This window comes from Pelophylax lessonae (assembly GCF_965119305.1).
Source record: "Pelophylax lessonae genome assembly, chromosome: 4".
NCBI classification, from domain to species: domain Eukaryota; kingdom Metazoa; phylum Chordata; class Amphibia; order Anura; family Ranidae; genus Pelophylax; species Pelophylax lessonae.
In genome coordinates, this window is record NC_138771.1 from 647,327,924 (window position 1) to 647,344,351 (window position 16,428).

Consider the following 16,428-nt stretch of genomic DNA (forward strand, 5'->3'; position numbering starts at 1 on the left):
TAAAAAAAAAAAAATGTTTACTTTAGAAAAAAAATATATAATATCATCAAAATAAAATATAATGCTGATACACTATATTGGTTCGTTCACAAAATTTGTTTCCCTTTTTTGATGGGGCTGGGGCCCCATGCCCGGAGAGGTTTTAATGCGCACATTCCCGTAGGCGCTTGGAAGATCTTCCTTTTCCTTGTTCCTACGTGACTGCACCCTATCTGGTATAGGGTGCCACTACAATCCTGGTTAGGGGGCATGGGTCTTATCCCCTGCCTCCCTGACACCGTGCCAGGCTTTGTACTTGCATGTTTCTTGTTTTTCTCTCCCATCCTTGCTCTCCCTTTTCCTTCCTCTCTAACTCTCTTTTTCTTTTACAGCATCCCATGGTCCGATCCGCTCTCTGATTTGAGTTCTCAGTTTTTCTCACGTCCTTCTAGACTCCTGCTCGAGTTCCTCATACCCTGTCTCAATATCGTACATCGCAGCGCACACTCCTTGTTTCTACGATGACGGCAACCGTGAGTACTGATTTCTCTCTGCAGGTGGCATCACACAATGTCCAGGGTCTCAATTCTCCATTGAAGAGGCGAAAGGCATTCCAACATTATCACTCCCAGGGACTTGAGGTTCTTCTGCTTCAGGAGACCCACTTCCCAGAGTCATATAGGCCTAAATACGTCCACCATAAATATCCAGTCTTTTTTCTAGCCAATGCACCCTCTAAACAGAAGGGCGTAGCAATTTTTTTCTCAAAAAAGGTTTCTTTCTCTTTTCCATGGTTCTCCCTCTTTTCTCCACCCATTTTGAGGGTAAGCTAATTGTTGGAGGTGATTCGAATTTGGCTTTTGACAACGCTTTAGATAAATCCAGGAGTGGACCCCACCCCACCGCTTGCGGAGACCCCCTAGACAAAGCCTTAGAGTGGCCAAGCTTCTCCATTCCTTGGGTCTAGTTGACATTTGGCGAGAACTTCATCCCTCCACCTGGGATTATACTCACTTTTCAGCTCCTCACAACACACTAGCCAGAATTGATCATATTTTTGTCCCTACCACGGACATCCCCTCAGCACTACAGTCAGTTATCAGAGACATACCATGGTCTGACCATTCTTTAGTGTTCCTTAAAATCAAAAGCACTCCCTCACGGACGGGCCCGTCTCCATGGCGTATAAACGAATCTCTCCTGAACGAACCGATGTGGAAATCCACAATAGAAAAACGGATCCAAGAGTACTTGTCCCTAAATTACTCCCAAGACGTAACCCCCTCCTCACTATGGGGGGCCCACAAGCAGTCATCAGAGGCCATATTATTCAATTAGGGGCTAAACTTAAGCGCAAACGACAGTTTGAAATTAGTAATCTGGAAATAGAATACAAGAGAGCATGGCGCATAAGCGTAACCCAACCTCGGATTCCGTGGTCAAACTTGATGCGGTCAAGCTTTCCCTTAATTTGGCGCTAACTACCAAGGCAGCAAAGAGTTTACAGTGGCAAAATGCACGCCTGCTGGCTACTCAGGATAAAATAGGACCTAGGCTTGCTTATAAATTAACACCAAAATACAGGATTGTATCTATGCCCAAAATCAAGGATCAGATGGGGGTGCTCACTAGGAATCCTTCCTCAATTATGGCTACCTTCCAATCCTTTTATTCTACCCTTTACGCTGACCCTAAGCCTTCCCAGGCACAAGATATTGAGGCCTTTCTGGGACGGGTCCCCCTCCCCTAACTCAGTAGGAAATTGCGCTCCCTCCTAGAAGAGCCCTTTTCCGAGCAAGAAATCCTGGTTGCGATTAAAGCTTTACGCACCAACTCTACGCCGGGCCCCGACGGCTTCTTTAACCTATATTACAAGTCCTATGCTGACACGCTCGCCCGTTACCTAGCCAGGTTCTTTAATTCCCTTAGAGACACGGAACCTCTGGACCACTCCATGAATGCGGCATTTATATCCGTTATCCCCAAACCGGGTGAGGACCACTCAGAAGTTAGCAATTACAGGCCCATTTCTCTTATTAATAATGATCTTAAGCTCCTAACAAAAATTTTAGCTACTCGCCTCTCCAGCTTCATTCATTCTTATATTCACAAGGACCAAGTAGGCTTCGTCCCAGGCCGACAAGGGACCGACCAGATTAGAAGGGTGATCGACGCGGCTACTTTCTTGCGTTCGGGCTGGGATGGAGCCCCTTCCCAAGAGGGCTTCCTCCTATCCTTAGACCTACACAAGGCCTTTGACTCGCTCTCTTGGCCATTTCTCTTCTCCACATTGGAGAAATGGGGCTTTGGCCCCTCCTTTTTAGCCATTCTCCGGGCTTTGTACTCCCACCCTTCGGCCCGAGTCAAAATGCAAGGTCTTTACTCTGATTCCTTTACTATTCACAGGGGTACAAGGCAGGGATGTCCCCTCTCACCCCTAATTTTTGCTATCACCTTAGAGTCCCTGGCTATTGCCATCCTGATATACGCGGGATACAATTCGGCAACACGATGCATAAATGCACATTATTCGCTGATGACATCATGCTATTTGTCACCTCCCCCCTCATCTCACTCCCTAACATCGTATCACTCCTTAATAGCTTTGCGGCGGTCTCGGGCCTGAGGGTGAATATGAGCAAGTCCCTGGCTCTGAACATCAACCTTCCACATTCCTTGGTCTCTTGCCTTAAAGAACACTTCCCTTTTTCATGGCATTCTGATTCTATCCCCTACTTGAGAGTGCGTATCACGGCCTCGATTTCCGATCTGCATTCCGCCAACTATCCTACGCTTATTAATAAATTGAAAAAGGATTTAGAGGCCTGGTCAAAATATAATATTTCTTGGCTGGGAAGAATCAACGCGGTCAAGATGACCCTGCTCCCGCACATTTTATACCTATTTCGTGATCTCCCCATCACGATTATAAAGTCACAAATTGAATCCCTGCAATCTCACGTGATCAGATTTATTTGGGGTAAGAAGGGTCATAGAATCAACAAATCCACACTTTTTAGATCACGTAAGCATGGGGGTCTCAGGGTTCCGGACATTTAAAAGTATTACTTAGCGGCCCAACTGACGCAATTTTCAGTTATATATTTAAAAGGTGAAAAACCTGACTGGTATTATATGGAAAGACAGGCTGTCCCTTTCCATACTGTGGATTTCTTGCTCTGGAGCCCCCCTGCCTCCCGTCCCCCAATCCTGGCTCCTACTCTATCACATTCCTTTGCCCTTTGTGACCTTATTCATAAATCCAATAAGATTTCCTCACCCTGGGGTCCACTTAAACATATTTTTCATAATCCTAACTTCCCTCCTGGAACTAATATTAAGGCTTTCAAATGGTGGACGGATAAAGGCCTCTATAGAATTGGACACTTTTTTGATGCTAGGGGTCCCCTCTCTTACTCACATTGTATAACTAATCTGAAGATGCCACCTGCAGAGCGATTTCGCTTCTCTCAGATCTCACACTTTTTGCACACGCTCCAGGCGGGGTTTTTGGGCCCCCTCGCGGTAACCCCTTACGAGCAATGGTGCTCCAGAATTCAAGATATCAAGGGGGGGGGGGATATCCCTCATTTATGCCTCACTGACGGCTCCTGTGGATAAAACCTCATATATGTTAAGATGGGAACAGGACCTGAATACAGACTGGGACCTGGATGTTTGGCACTCCCCTGCTGCAAGTGTCTTTCGTGGGCTCCACAATGTGGGTCTCATTGAGGCCAATGCAAAAGTTTTAATGCGATGGTACATGGTACCCTCTCGCTTGGCTACTATTTTCCCTCACTCTTACCCGGTCTGCTTCAGGGGCTGTGACCTTCTGGGTAGCCACTTACATATTTTCTGGGGATGCCCCAGGATCCGTAGTTTTTGGAATCTAATGTTCCGCACAGTGCGACACGTTACGGGGTAGTGGTTGAAAAATCACCTGCATATGCCCTTCTGGGCAGTCGTTTCCCCAAGGTCCCAAGGCATACCCAGGCTCTCATTTCCTATATATTTCTAGGAGCTAAAATTACCATAGCTAAACATTGGAAACAACCTATGGTCTCCTTCCTGGCTGCGAAACGTAAAATCTCCTGGATAATGACCCAGGAAAAGATGTACAGTATCTTGAACGACTCCAAGGCACAGTTCGAGGCACTCTGGGAACCCTGGGCTACTTTTGTAAATGTAACCCTCTGAGGTAGGCCCGGACGGACGGACTCTTTTATTTTAGTTTTTTTTTTTTTTTTTGAGTGGGGTGAGATCGGACCATGGGCTCCTTCTTTTACTCGCTATCCTCTCCCTCTTAGCCCTCCTTCTCCTCCTTCCCCTCCTGGTGTGTCTCCTCTTTTCCTATCGCCTTTTTCCTACTACTTCTATCCTGCTCCCTGTTAAGTTTATAGGCAAGGCATATGTGTTTTTTTTTTACGGTCACTGTTTTGGTAGTTCTTGGATAATGCTCATTTATTATATATGTCTGATGGAATTGATTACACTCCCTTTAGACTTTCAGTGATCTAGGCTGTTTTCCTCCTTGTTCTCACTTCGCCTCCTTATGTCGCTTCTCTCTGGGGCACAGTATGAGCCCATTAGGGGTGCCCCGGTGCGATCAGCTTCCACTTTTTTTTGATTTCAGCCATCGTTGGTTTATTCTTTTTATTATTTTCTTATTTTTAGCGCCTTATTTCACATCCGTTGGACTTGTTTACCTGCTAAGACTATATTTGCTATATTGTCTTGAACAACAATTCCTATGTATGTTTGCTATGCACTTGCCTTGTTTATTATTGTTCTTCGTTTATCTTTTTGCAAAATTTCAATAAAAACTATTGAACAGAAAATAACGCAGTCCCGAATCCCAAAATAGGGCCTGGTCATTAAGCAGCAAAATCCTTTCGGGTCTAAAGTGGTTAAAGTATGAATCTAAAGTAGAAAATAATTTTGGCTGTGATGGAATAGCTATTTTATGGAAGTGAAATAGTATTTTCAGGAGAATTTCCTTTTGGAAAGCTGCTGTGCTTCTGACCCAAGACAACTCACATTTTCCTATACTGTATGTATCAATTTTTAACTGAGGATATAAATGGCTTGTAGTTAAACTTATATAAAATGGTGGAGGAAGATGTACCCTTGATTCCCAAATAAGGGATTTTGTGGCCTTTTTAAGTATAGGGAAAGTTGTGTTGTAGTCTATATTGGGCTGTAGGACAAATAAACACATTAAAGATATTGGATTTCCCTGTATTTATTTCAAAATATGATACTTCACCAAAATATCAAAATAAGGTTTTTTGTACTGTCTGCTAATACAGAAGAGGCTGGGTCAGTTAAAAGAAAGGATTAAATCATTGGCAAAAGGGCCAATTGTATGAGTATGATTGGCTTTTGTAATCCTTTTAATTTGGAGATTGCTACTACAGAGAAGCTCAGGTTTTGGCCATATTATGTCAATGATATCATAAACATCCATGTATCCTATAAAAAAATGTAATAAATACTAAAACTGGAAAATATTCAGCATTAATTACATACAGCAGCGCTCAATATGTGTTAGCATATTGTAAATCATGCAGTCCTCATAAATGAGTAATATAACAGCCAAAAAGTCTTTGTTTGAAGAAAAACAGATTTTCAATATGACATTGGTACTCCCAGTGCTCAATATTCTGATCCGGCGTTCACCTTCACCACACCAAAAGTGTTCCCCTTAGGAATGGACACTCACCAGAGTTATAATGATCATGCACCTGTAAGCATCGGTTGCTTGCACCCTTGAAAGTCAGGAACACCTCTGCTACCACCAGATGACCACTGCACTCGAATATCCCTCAAGGACCAGACCGTACCAAAAAATGGAATAGGAGGCACAATAGTGTAATACTGTCTTGCAGTCTTTTATTAAACACAACACACCAAAGAAACCCCCCTAATCCAATATGCTTACATCAGATGAAATTGTTCCAAGCATTAAAATGATAATCAAGTCGCTATGGCCAGCTCACCACTGCTGAATGGTTCTCTTTCAGCTTAATCCTATGGCGAGATCCGGACTCCAGCCATGACATCTATGATCTTTAAGGAGACAGCGTGCCTGCGTCCTGACGTGTTTTGTCGCATGGGACTTCTACCGAGGACTCAGGCACACTGTACTGTACTCCTTTATATATTTGGAATGATTAGGACTCCTCCCGCCATAATCTTATGGCCTCTCCCCCTAGGCGGGGCCTCGTGGCAATGTGACTTCCGCCGCTTGATCTACTTCCGGAATCGTGATCCCGGATGTAGATCCATTTGTAAATAAGGTTTGTTGATGGTCGCCATAGATTGACAAACAGCGGTGATACTTCCGCTTTTGCTGTGACGCCCACTTCCGGAGTACTGACCCCGGATGTTGATGCGCACTAGTCATAAGGACGGTTGGATGGCGTTTCCATCGTTACTGCGGTGACGTTCACATTACCCGGATGCAAAATTAAACTGGAAGTGCCTATATGCTCAATTACACAGGTCCACACTTAGTTAAGATTACTCAACGGGGTCAGAGTCCTAATTATGTTATAAACATGTTCCATAAATACATTGAAGGTTTAATTAAATGAATCTCCATTCAGACATACAATACTCTCATAATTAAAAAACCATTGGTTTTTATAAAAGTCAATCCTACTGGGCAAATAAAATAGTTCATGCCCCTCATAAATTAATCAGGTGTCTAAAATTACGTATATATATCTCATAAAAACAGATAATATATATTTTTTTTTAAAAAGAAAAGAAAAATACTGTTAAAAATTAATAATAAAACATTTAAAATGTATTATAAAAACTTGAGATACAGAAAACGCCTAAAAGACCTATCACACCATATATAGTAAAAGAAGCCAATAAAACGACTGATTAAAGGGAGAAATTAAATGAAGAAAAGGACTCGTGAATATTGTTAAAAGCAATACTTAACCACTTAAGCCCCGGAAGATTTTACCCCCATTCCGACCAGGGGGTATTTTGCGATTCGGCACTGCGTGAATTTAACGCACAATTGCGCGGTCGTGCGACGCTGTACCTAAACGAATTTGACGTCCTTTTTTTCCCACAAACAGAGCTTTCTTTTGGTGGTATTTGATCACCTGTGCGATTTTTTGATCACGCGCTATAAACAAAAAAAGAGCGTCAATTTTGCAAAAATAGCAATATTTTTCACATTTTTTTATATGAAATTCCCCCAAAAAAAAATGTAAAAATCAAAATTTTTAAAAATTTTCGGGCAATTTATTTTATGCTACCTATGTTTGGTAAAAAAAATCGCAAAAAGCGTATTTTGATTGGTTTGCGCAAAAGTTATCGCGTTTACTAACAAAGGGAAAGATTTTTGTCATTTTTGTTGTTTTTTTTTTTAACGCGTAATGGCGGCGATCTGCGATTTTTTTTGCGGTACTGCGACATTGCGGCGGACAGATCGGACCCTTGACTGACATTTTTGACATTTTTGGGGTTACCAGTGACATTTCTACAGTAATCAGTGCTATACATATGCACTGTTACTGTAAAAATACACTGGTAGTGAAGGGGTTAACTTTATTTGGAAGGGAGGGGCTGTGTGTGTCCCTAGGGGCGTGGTTTCTACTGTGATTGGCTGTGGCTCTAGCTGTAAGGACACTGATCAACGGATCTACATACCAGATCCGTTTTATCAGTGTCTTTGCAGCGAGGAGAATGACAGGCAGTTTGTTTACACAAGCTGCCTGACATTCTCCCTCTCCCCCGCCGATCGCCGAGTGACCGGCGGACATCGGGTCCGCTGGTCACACGCGCGGGGGGGTCCGTGACCACGCGGGAGCGGGAGCGCGCCCCGGGGGGCGCGCGCTCGCTCCCTAGACCCTCACAAGCAAACAACGTAGCCCTACGTTAGTTTGCCTGTGAGGGGCTGACCGCCGACGTAGATAGTCGTGCGGCGGTCGGCAAGTGGTTAAAAGGGGAACCCCCCCATTAATAATTACTTAAAAATCAGTTTAGATCCAAGTCTATGTTTAATCTGTTGGGTGTCAAAGCATTGGTCCGATATATCCACTGGGTCTCCTTTTAGATAGCTCTCTTACCCTATTTGCTCCCCGCCAGGAGTGGGGCATCTTCTCTATTCCCCAAAACTTCAAACCTGACGGGTTTCTCATGTGTTTCTCCCTAAAGTGTAAGGGGACACTGTGCTCTCTAAAACCTGTGGTGATTTTGAGACGATGCCCCACTCCTGGCGGGGAGCAAATAGGGTAAGAGAGCTATCTAAAAAGGAGACCCAGTGGATATATCGGACCAATGCTTTGACACCCAATTGATTAAACATAGACTTGGATCTAAACTGTTTTTTAAGTAATAATTAATGGGGGGTTCCCCTTTTAAGTATTGCTTTTAACAATATTCATGAGTCCTTTTCTTCATTTAATTTCTCCCTTTAATCAGTCGTTTTATTGGCTTCTTTTACTATATATGGTGTGATAGGTCTTTTAGGCGTTTTCTGTATCTCAAGTTTTTATAATACATCTTAAATGTTTTATTATTAATTTTTAACAGTATTTTTCTTACTTTTTTTAAAAAAATATATATTATCTGGTTTTATGAGATATATATATATATATATATATATATATATATATATATATATATATATATATACGTAATTTTAGACACCTGATTAATTTATGAGGGCATGAACTATTTTATTTGCCCAGTAGGATTGACTTTTATAGAAACCAATGTTTTTTTAATTATGAGATTATTATATGTCCGAATAGAGATTCATTTAATTAAACCTTCAATGTATTTATGGAACATGTTTATAACATAATTAGGACTCTGACCCCGTTGAGTAATCTTAACTAAGTGTGGACCTGTGTAATTGAGCATATAGGCACTTCCAGTTTAATTTTGCATCCGAGTAATGTGAACGTCACCGCAGTAACGATGGAAACGCCATCCAACCGTCCTTATGACTAGTGCGCATCAACATCCGGGGTCAGTACTCCGGAAGTGGGCGTCACAGCAAAAGCGGAAGTATCACCGCTGTTTGTCAATCTATGGCGACCATCAATAAACTTTATTTACAAATGGGATCTACATCCGGGATCACGATTCCGGAAGCAGATCAAGCGGCGGAAGTCACATTGCCACGAGGCCCTGCCTAGGGGGAGAGGCTGTAGGATTACGGCGGGAGGAGTCCTAATCATTCCAAATATATAAAGGAGTACAGTACAGTGTGCCTGAGTCCTCGGTAGAAGTCCCATGCGACGAAACACGTCAGGACGCAGGCACGCTGTCTCCTTGATGATCATAGATGTCATGGCTGGAGTCCGGATCTCGCCATAGGATTAAGCTGAAAGAGAACCATTCAGCAGTGGTGAGCTGGCCATAGCGACTTGATTATCATTTTAATGCTTGGAACAATTTCATCTGATGTAAGCATATTGGATTAGGGGGGTTTCTTTGGTGTGTTGTGTTTAATAAAAGACTGCAAGACAGTATTACACTATTGTGCCTCCTATTCCATTTTTTGGTACGGTCTGGTCCTTGAGGGATATTCGAGTGCAGTGGTCATCTGGTGGTAGCAGAGGTGTTCCTGACTTTTAAGTGTGCAAGCAACCGATGCTTACAGGTGCATGATCATTATAACTCTGGTGAGTGTCCATTCCTAAGGGGAACACTTTTGGTGTGGTGAAGGTGAACGCCGGATCAGAATATTGAGCACTGGGAGTACCAATGTCATATTGAAAATCTGTTTTTCTTCAAACAAAGACTTTTTGGCTGTTATATTACTCATTTATGAGGACTGCATGATTTACAATATGCTAACACATATTGAGCGCTGCTGTATGTAATTAATGCTGAATATTTTCCAGTTTTAGTATTTATTACATTTTTTTACAGACTGTTTTTACTATCACAGTAGCTGCTATCAGCAAACTTTATGAGATTTTAATTGTTTTTAGTATTTAACGGTATGTCATATCCCTTATAACACTAAGCGCTGGGCGAGTGTTTGAAATTTTCCCTTTCAACCACTTTTTTTACATCCATGTATCCTAGCCAAAAGGTGGTGAACTTCACAGTAGCAGCTGATTTGGGCTGGCACCAACCTCACAGGTTCTTACTGAACTTGGGTTTTAGGACATATAACCACAATAGGGATATGGGATTTCCCTTTATTTATTTTATATTATGATACTTCACCAAATGATTCAATAGTTTCTTGTACTGCTAACACAGAAGGAGCCAGGTCAGTAAAAAAATAAAAATAAAAAATGACATAATTGGCGCAAAGGCCAATTTCACGAGTATGATTATCTATTATAATATACTTAATTTTATGGGTTTGTAGAGCAGGTGGGTGACACTTTCTCCATGTTCTCCATTAACATTTTGGGTGTTAAGTGTGGGTCACACAGGAGGCCTACAGGGTTAACACCTTGCCTGAAGGCATGCCCATCAATGTCCATTACCAGGTGCTGGACATGACCAGGACCACAGTCATGTGAAAGTAAAATATTACGGTAGTCCCACAACTAAGAGATGAGCCACTTGTGTGTAGTGTTATTATGCAGAGTTCTTATAGAGAGACTGTCCCTTATCCTACACACTTGAACAGATGTACTGTATGTATTGCATTAGGAGGGACATGCAGAGCCTATGTCTACTCCAGCAGTTAGCGTAACTCTGTTACCTCACTCCTAGTAACAGAATTGGGTCCTGCTGAGCACATAGCATGGACCTCATGCATGCTCCTCTTAACATTTCTAGCTCAATATCAAGTGACCAGGTATTAGCTCTCCATAACACTAATCTGCTCTCAGTGACCGATGGAGACAGACAGGCAGGGAGGGAGCTGAATGCCAATCCCCATCGCTACCGGAGAAGCTATCACCTATTCAGGTACCACGCCAATGACTGGTTGCTGCTTTTACTGTAGTAACCCATAGCAACTTATTTGCAAGTTAATCCTTTGTTTTATTGATGTTTCACAAACCCCTAATGTGCAAGTCCAGACCCAAGTCCCTGAGAGAGATATGCCAGAACCCCATGTGCACCCCTTGAGTACCTTCAGACCAGGCTTGAAGCAGAGTGAAATACTTTACTGAACATTAGTCAGGGCATATACAATGTGCAACAATGTCCTTTCCTTAACTAATCTAAACTGTGGCTGCCCCAGGTTGCCTGTGCGAGTGTAACATCTTTGGGAAAAGTCCAAACTGGCGATAGCTCGCACAAACGAGTTAATGTCCTGAGTATTCTGATTAATCAATTTTCCAACAAGCTTTTTATTTTCAGAGTCTCCATACATGCATCCCAAGCCTGTTCTAGGGCCCCCTCTTCCCCGTGCTTGGTATCCCCCTAGAATCTGGGCCTCTTCCCTATATATCACACAGAAGGGAGGCTGGAGAGGAGAACCTGCAAACACACAAGAAAAGGATATCCTGGGCAACCAGTAGACTAGTAACCAAAGGTAGGCACAAAGTAGTAGGCTAAAGGTAGGCAACCTGCCTACAGGTTGCTACTGGGGATAAGCTTAGGAGATTTTTACAAGATAGGAAGCTGCTTGCTCAATCAGCTGTAGCCAAGGAATTTCCCACCCTACAGTCAAATGTAACAACAGGGGTGAGAATGCTGATGAAATAATTTACCTAATATAGACACATGGTTGTATTTTGGCCCAAACCTTAGCTCTTCCCTTGTAGCAATCCAGTTTGCACTGAACTTGAGCTGACCGTTAGTTTCTACTATTGGTTTTTTAGTCAATAACAAAATGATCAGGGATAGCAGGCACCCTTAACCTCCCTGGTGGTATGATTATGTCAGGAATTATGTATCAAAAGCGGTACAATTTTTTGCATGGAAATTTGGCGTTATGTATTATAGGCCTACAATTCTTAGTAATTACTGACTTAAACCTGACCAAAACAAGACGCTAGTAGACATCCCAGATGTGATAAATTTGAAACACAAACGCATGAATTATAATCTAATCAATAATATAATTTTATTATATAATATATAATATATATATATATATATATATATATATATATATAAAGGAGGTGATACAATGTAATCTGAAATTATATATATATATATATATATATATATATATATATATATATATATATATATATATATATGTATAATATATATCATATAAATGTATTATATATATATATATATATATATATATATATATATATATATATATATATATATGTGTTTGTATGTGGAAAAATCCGCGCTTAGGATATATCAGGTTAGCTTGTAGATCGTGGCTGCAGCCCCCTTCCAAGACTATATTCTGAAGATATATAGAGAAGTAAGAGTTCAATAAGGGAAGGAATGTGGTGCTGCCAATTTGCTCTTATCACTCAATAAATATCTCTAAAAGGTGTCAAAGTGCAACAAATGTGATAAACAAATGTGCGATGTGTATCCAATTAAAAGATAAGTGCTAAAAAATGTTTTTACGTAAAATGATATAAATAGCAAGTGACGGTAATATAAAGTGCCAAGGTGCAACAATCTTACCCGGCAACAAAGTGCGACATAAAGAATTATGTCTAGGTCTCCCTGGATGGTCCTATGGGCACGAGTGCTGTCCGGTAACCTGCCCGAGTCCTCGTCACACTATCCTTAGGTTGAGTTTATCCACGGGTATGTATGGGGAATAAAGGGCTCACATAGGGTAGTACCGTCTAATAATCCTTTATTAAATCAATGAAATGGTACTCACAAACAATCAGGATAAAATCGGCAGGTAAACAGTATTGCAATTGTGCACTTCCGGGACGCTGTGCGCTCCACAGACCGGATGTGCGTGTCAGCCAGGCGGATGTGACGCCATGACGCTCTACGCGTTTCGTCAGAGCGACGTCTTCAGGAGTAGCGTCATCACGCCATCTCCGTCTATTTGTAGTATCATGGTAATCGGGCCTTTCCTAACTCTCCAATCGCAACAACAGTCTGCGCAACCAATGGGATAATTCTTTATGTTGCACTTTGTTGCCGGGTAAGATTGTTGCACCTTGGCACTTTATATTACCGTCACTTGCTATTTATATCATTTTACGTAAAAACATTTTTTAGCACTTATCTTTTAATTGGATACACATAGCACATTTGTTTATCACATTTGTTGCACTTTGACACCTTTTAGAGATATTTATTGAGTGATAAGAGCAAATTGGCAGCGCCACATTCCTTCCCATATATGTGTTTGTGTTGGTGCAACTTTTGAATTTCCCTCCCAGTTCCGCTCCCATGCACCATATTGCTGCTACGGAACCAGGAAGTCATTAGAGCGGCGGATGAGCGGCGGGGATCTCGGCGGCAATCACAGCAATGGGAGATCATCGCTGGATCGCCAGGAGAAGGTAAGGAACACCGCTGCACGCTCTGCACATCTACCCCGAGCGTGACTCGGGGATACCGATCCTAGCATGAAAAATCCATCCCGAGTCACGCTCGGGGATACCGCTAAGGGAGTTAATGAATCCCATTAGTTATATAGAAGGGAGTAAATAGCATATTTGAGATGCAAATTTGTGCAGAGGAAGTATTAAAAAAGCATAAATTATAGCAGACCGAATATTTCCCACAAATCCAAATTTTCAAAGGTTCTGAGAGACATACTTAGGAAAGTAACTCATGACAATAATCATATTTATCAATTTGAGTCTTGAAGTGTATCTGAAACAAAGAACAAAATGAAAAGAATTGCAGCTTGAATATGTTTATATGTTATGGTTGCATTCATTTTATTTTTTTATTTTGATATATTTTTACCTGGTAATCCTCCCTGTATGTAAAAAGAAGAAGGAGGTATAATATCCTCCCACGTTTAATGCGCTTGGAATATATCCATAACCTATATTATAAATTATAACACTTCAAAGAATGTTGTGCAAACAACCAGGTAAGTGCAAACATATACAACAACCAACAAATAAAAATTGGTCCAAATAAATAATTAAATAAATATTAAATAATGTCCACAATAAATCAATCTATGTGATATATGCACCATGCATATGAAAAGGTATATAAAAAACTTAAGTCCAAAGTTTTTGGTCTTTGTCTCCTATGCATGTACAATTGTTTTATATGACAGACCAATAATTTTTTGAATAAAGTATATATTCTCAAACGGATTTCACTATGAGGCTCCTTATTCTCTTTTCCTACTTGGTTGGCCACGGAGAGCATCAAAGGGGACCTCATAACCAGAAGCAGTGTGAAGACCAGCTGCATTTCAGCTCTGGAGAGAGAGGTTCCATTTCAATATTAAGCCTGAAAGATCCCCCTACCGTAAGGTTAGAAGGGATCCATCAAGTCTGGTGAGCCTTCTGACAAACTCCCCCTTGAGCACTGTGGTGACCCTATATGAATACCTCTATCACCGCTTTCTATTTTTGCCTTTGTCCTTCCTTGGAATAATAACATTGGGAACTTTGGACTTAAGTTTTTTATATACCCTTTTCATATGCATGGTGCATATATCACATAGATTGATTTATTGTGGACATTATTTAATATTTATTTACTTATTTATTTGGACCAATTTTTATTTGTTGGTTGTTGTACATGGTTGCACTTACCTGGTTGTTTGCACAACATTCTTTGAAGTGTTATCATTTATAAGCACTTTAATATAGGTTATGGATATATTGCAAGCGCATTAAACGTGGGAGGATATTATACCGCATTTTTACATGCACTTACCCGTCTCTTGACGGGCAGGAGTTTATTGCAGCTGCACTTTAGGCTGCATTCACATGTCAGCGTATGGATCGCGGGCAGAATCGCTGCGATTCCACCCCCGATCCGGAGATCATTGCAAATCGCGGGACGCCTGTGCGTTGCCCGTGATTTGCAATAGCACCCCAAACGCTGAGCGATTTTGCCGCGATTTCCGCCTGCCGAATCACGGTAACATCGCGCAAAAAAAATCGCGGGACGCAATACGCTCCAAAGAAGCTCTTGTACTTTTTTGGGCGTAATGCGTCCCGTGATTTTTTTTGCGCGATGTTACCGCGATTCGGCAGGCGGAAATCACGGCAACATCGCTCAGCGTTTGGGGTGCTATTGCAAATCACGGGCAACGCACAGGCGTCCCGCAATTTGCAATGATCTCCGGATCGGGGGCGGAATTGCGGCGATTCTGCCCGCGATCCATACGCTGACATGTGAATGCAGCCTTATATATATCATATAATTTATATTTATATTATATTGTATTACTTCACTATTCATTATTTATCTATTTATTTATTTATATTTAATACTTGGTGTACACATTTATGTAATTTATTTATTATTAGGCACTCATTGGCACAGGTGTATCCCCTCTTCTTTAATCCTCCCTGTAACATAGTTCCTGCCCTACGGTGACAATGCTCACTCACTTTACTATACCTATGGAGAAGCGGCATTGTCACCATAGGACAGAAAGTTTGTTGGGACTAAAGAGAACCCCCTCCTATAACATAGAGGGGAGGTGTTCTTTTATTCACAGAAAAAAAAAAAAGAAATAGGACAGCTGATCACATTTTTTTGAGATTTCATTTCTGGGCATAGGAGATTAGAAACCAACTGGATTTCTGACAGGATCTACAGATCATTTTTTGAACAAAGAGAAAAGGTACTTAGACAAAAAATACACTATATACATTTATATACATTTTTGGTTTTGGCTTCTGTGTAAATAATGTAAATAATCAGACAAGCTACATAATGTACTATTTTCTTAAAACAAATAGTTTGCTAAATTCTTTTCTAATGTCTTTGCTCCTTAGGCTGTAAATTATAGGGTTAAATAGTGGAGTGACCACCGTGTTAAAAAATGACAACATCTTGTTAAAGTTTATATAGTTCCCCTTTGTTGGAGATAAATAAAGGATATTAAGGGATCCATAATATATCGAAACCACAATTAAATGTGAGCTGCAGGTGGAGAAAGCTTTTTTCCTCCCAAATGATGAGGAAATACGAAAGATAGATCTTAAAATGTAGGAATAGCTCACAATGATAAGAAAAAACTGAACAAGCCCCAATAAAGTTGTCGCTACAGAAACTTCTATTCTAACCTTTGATGCATCTGTGCAAGAAAGATCGAGAAGGGGGGCAAGGTCACAAAAATAGTGGTCAATGATGTGCCGATCACAGAAATGCAACTCAAGAATACTGATATGAATTATCAATGATAGTGAAAAACCAATCACCCAACACCAAACAGCCAAGTAGTAAGTAAACCTCATGGTCATAATGGATAAGTAATGAAGTGGCTTACAGATGGCCACATACCGATCATAGGACATCATTGTGAGAAGACAACACTCTAACATCGCAGAAACACTAAAGAAAAACAACTGAACAGTACAACTTCTAACAAATACACGACTCCCATTGTGCGCTAGAATGTGTATC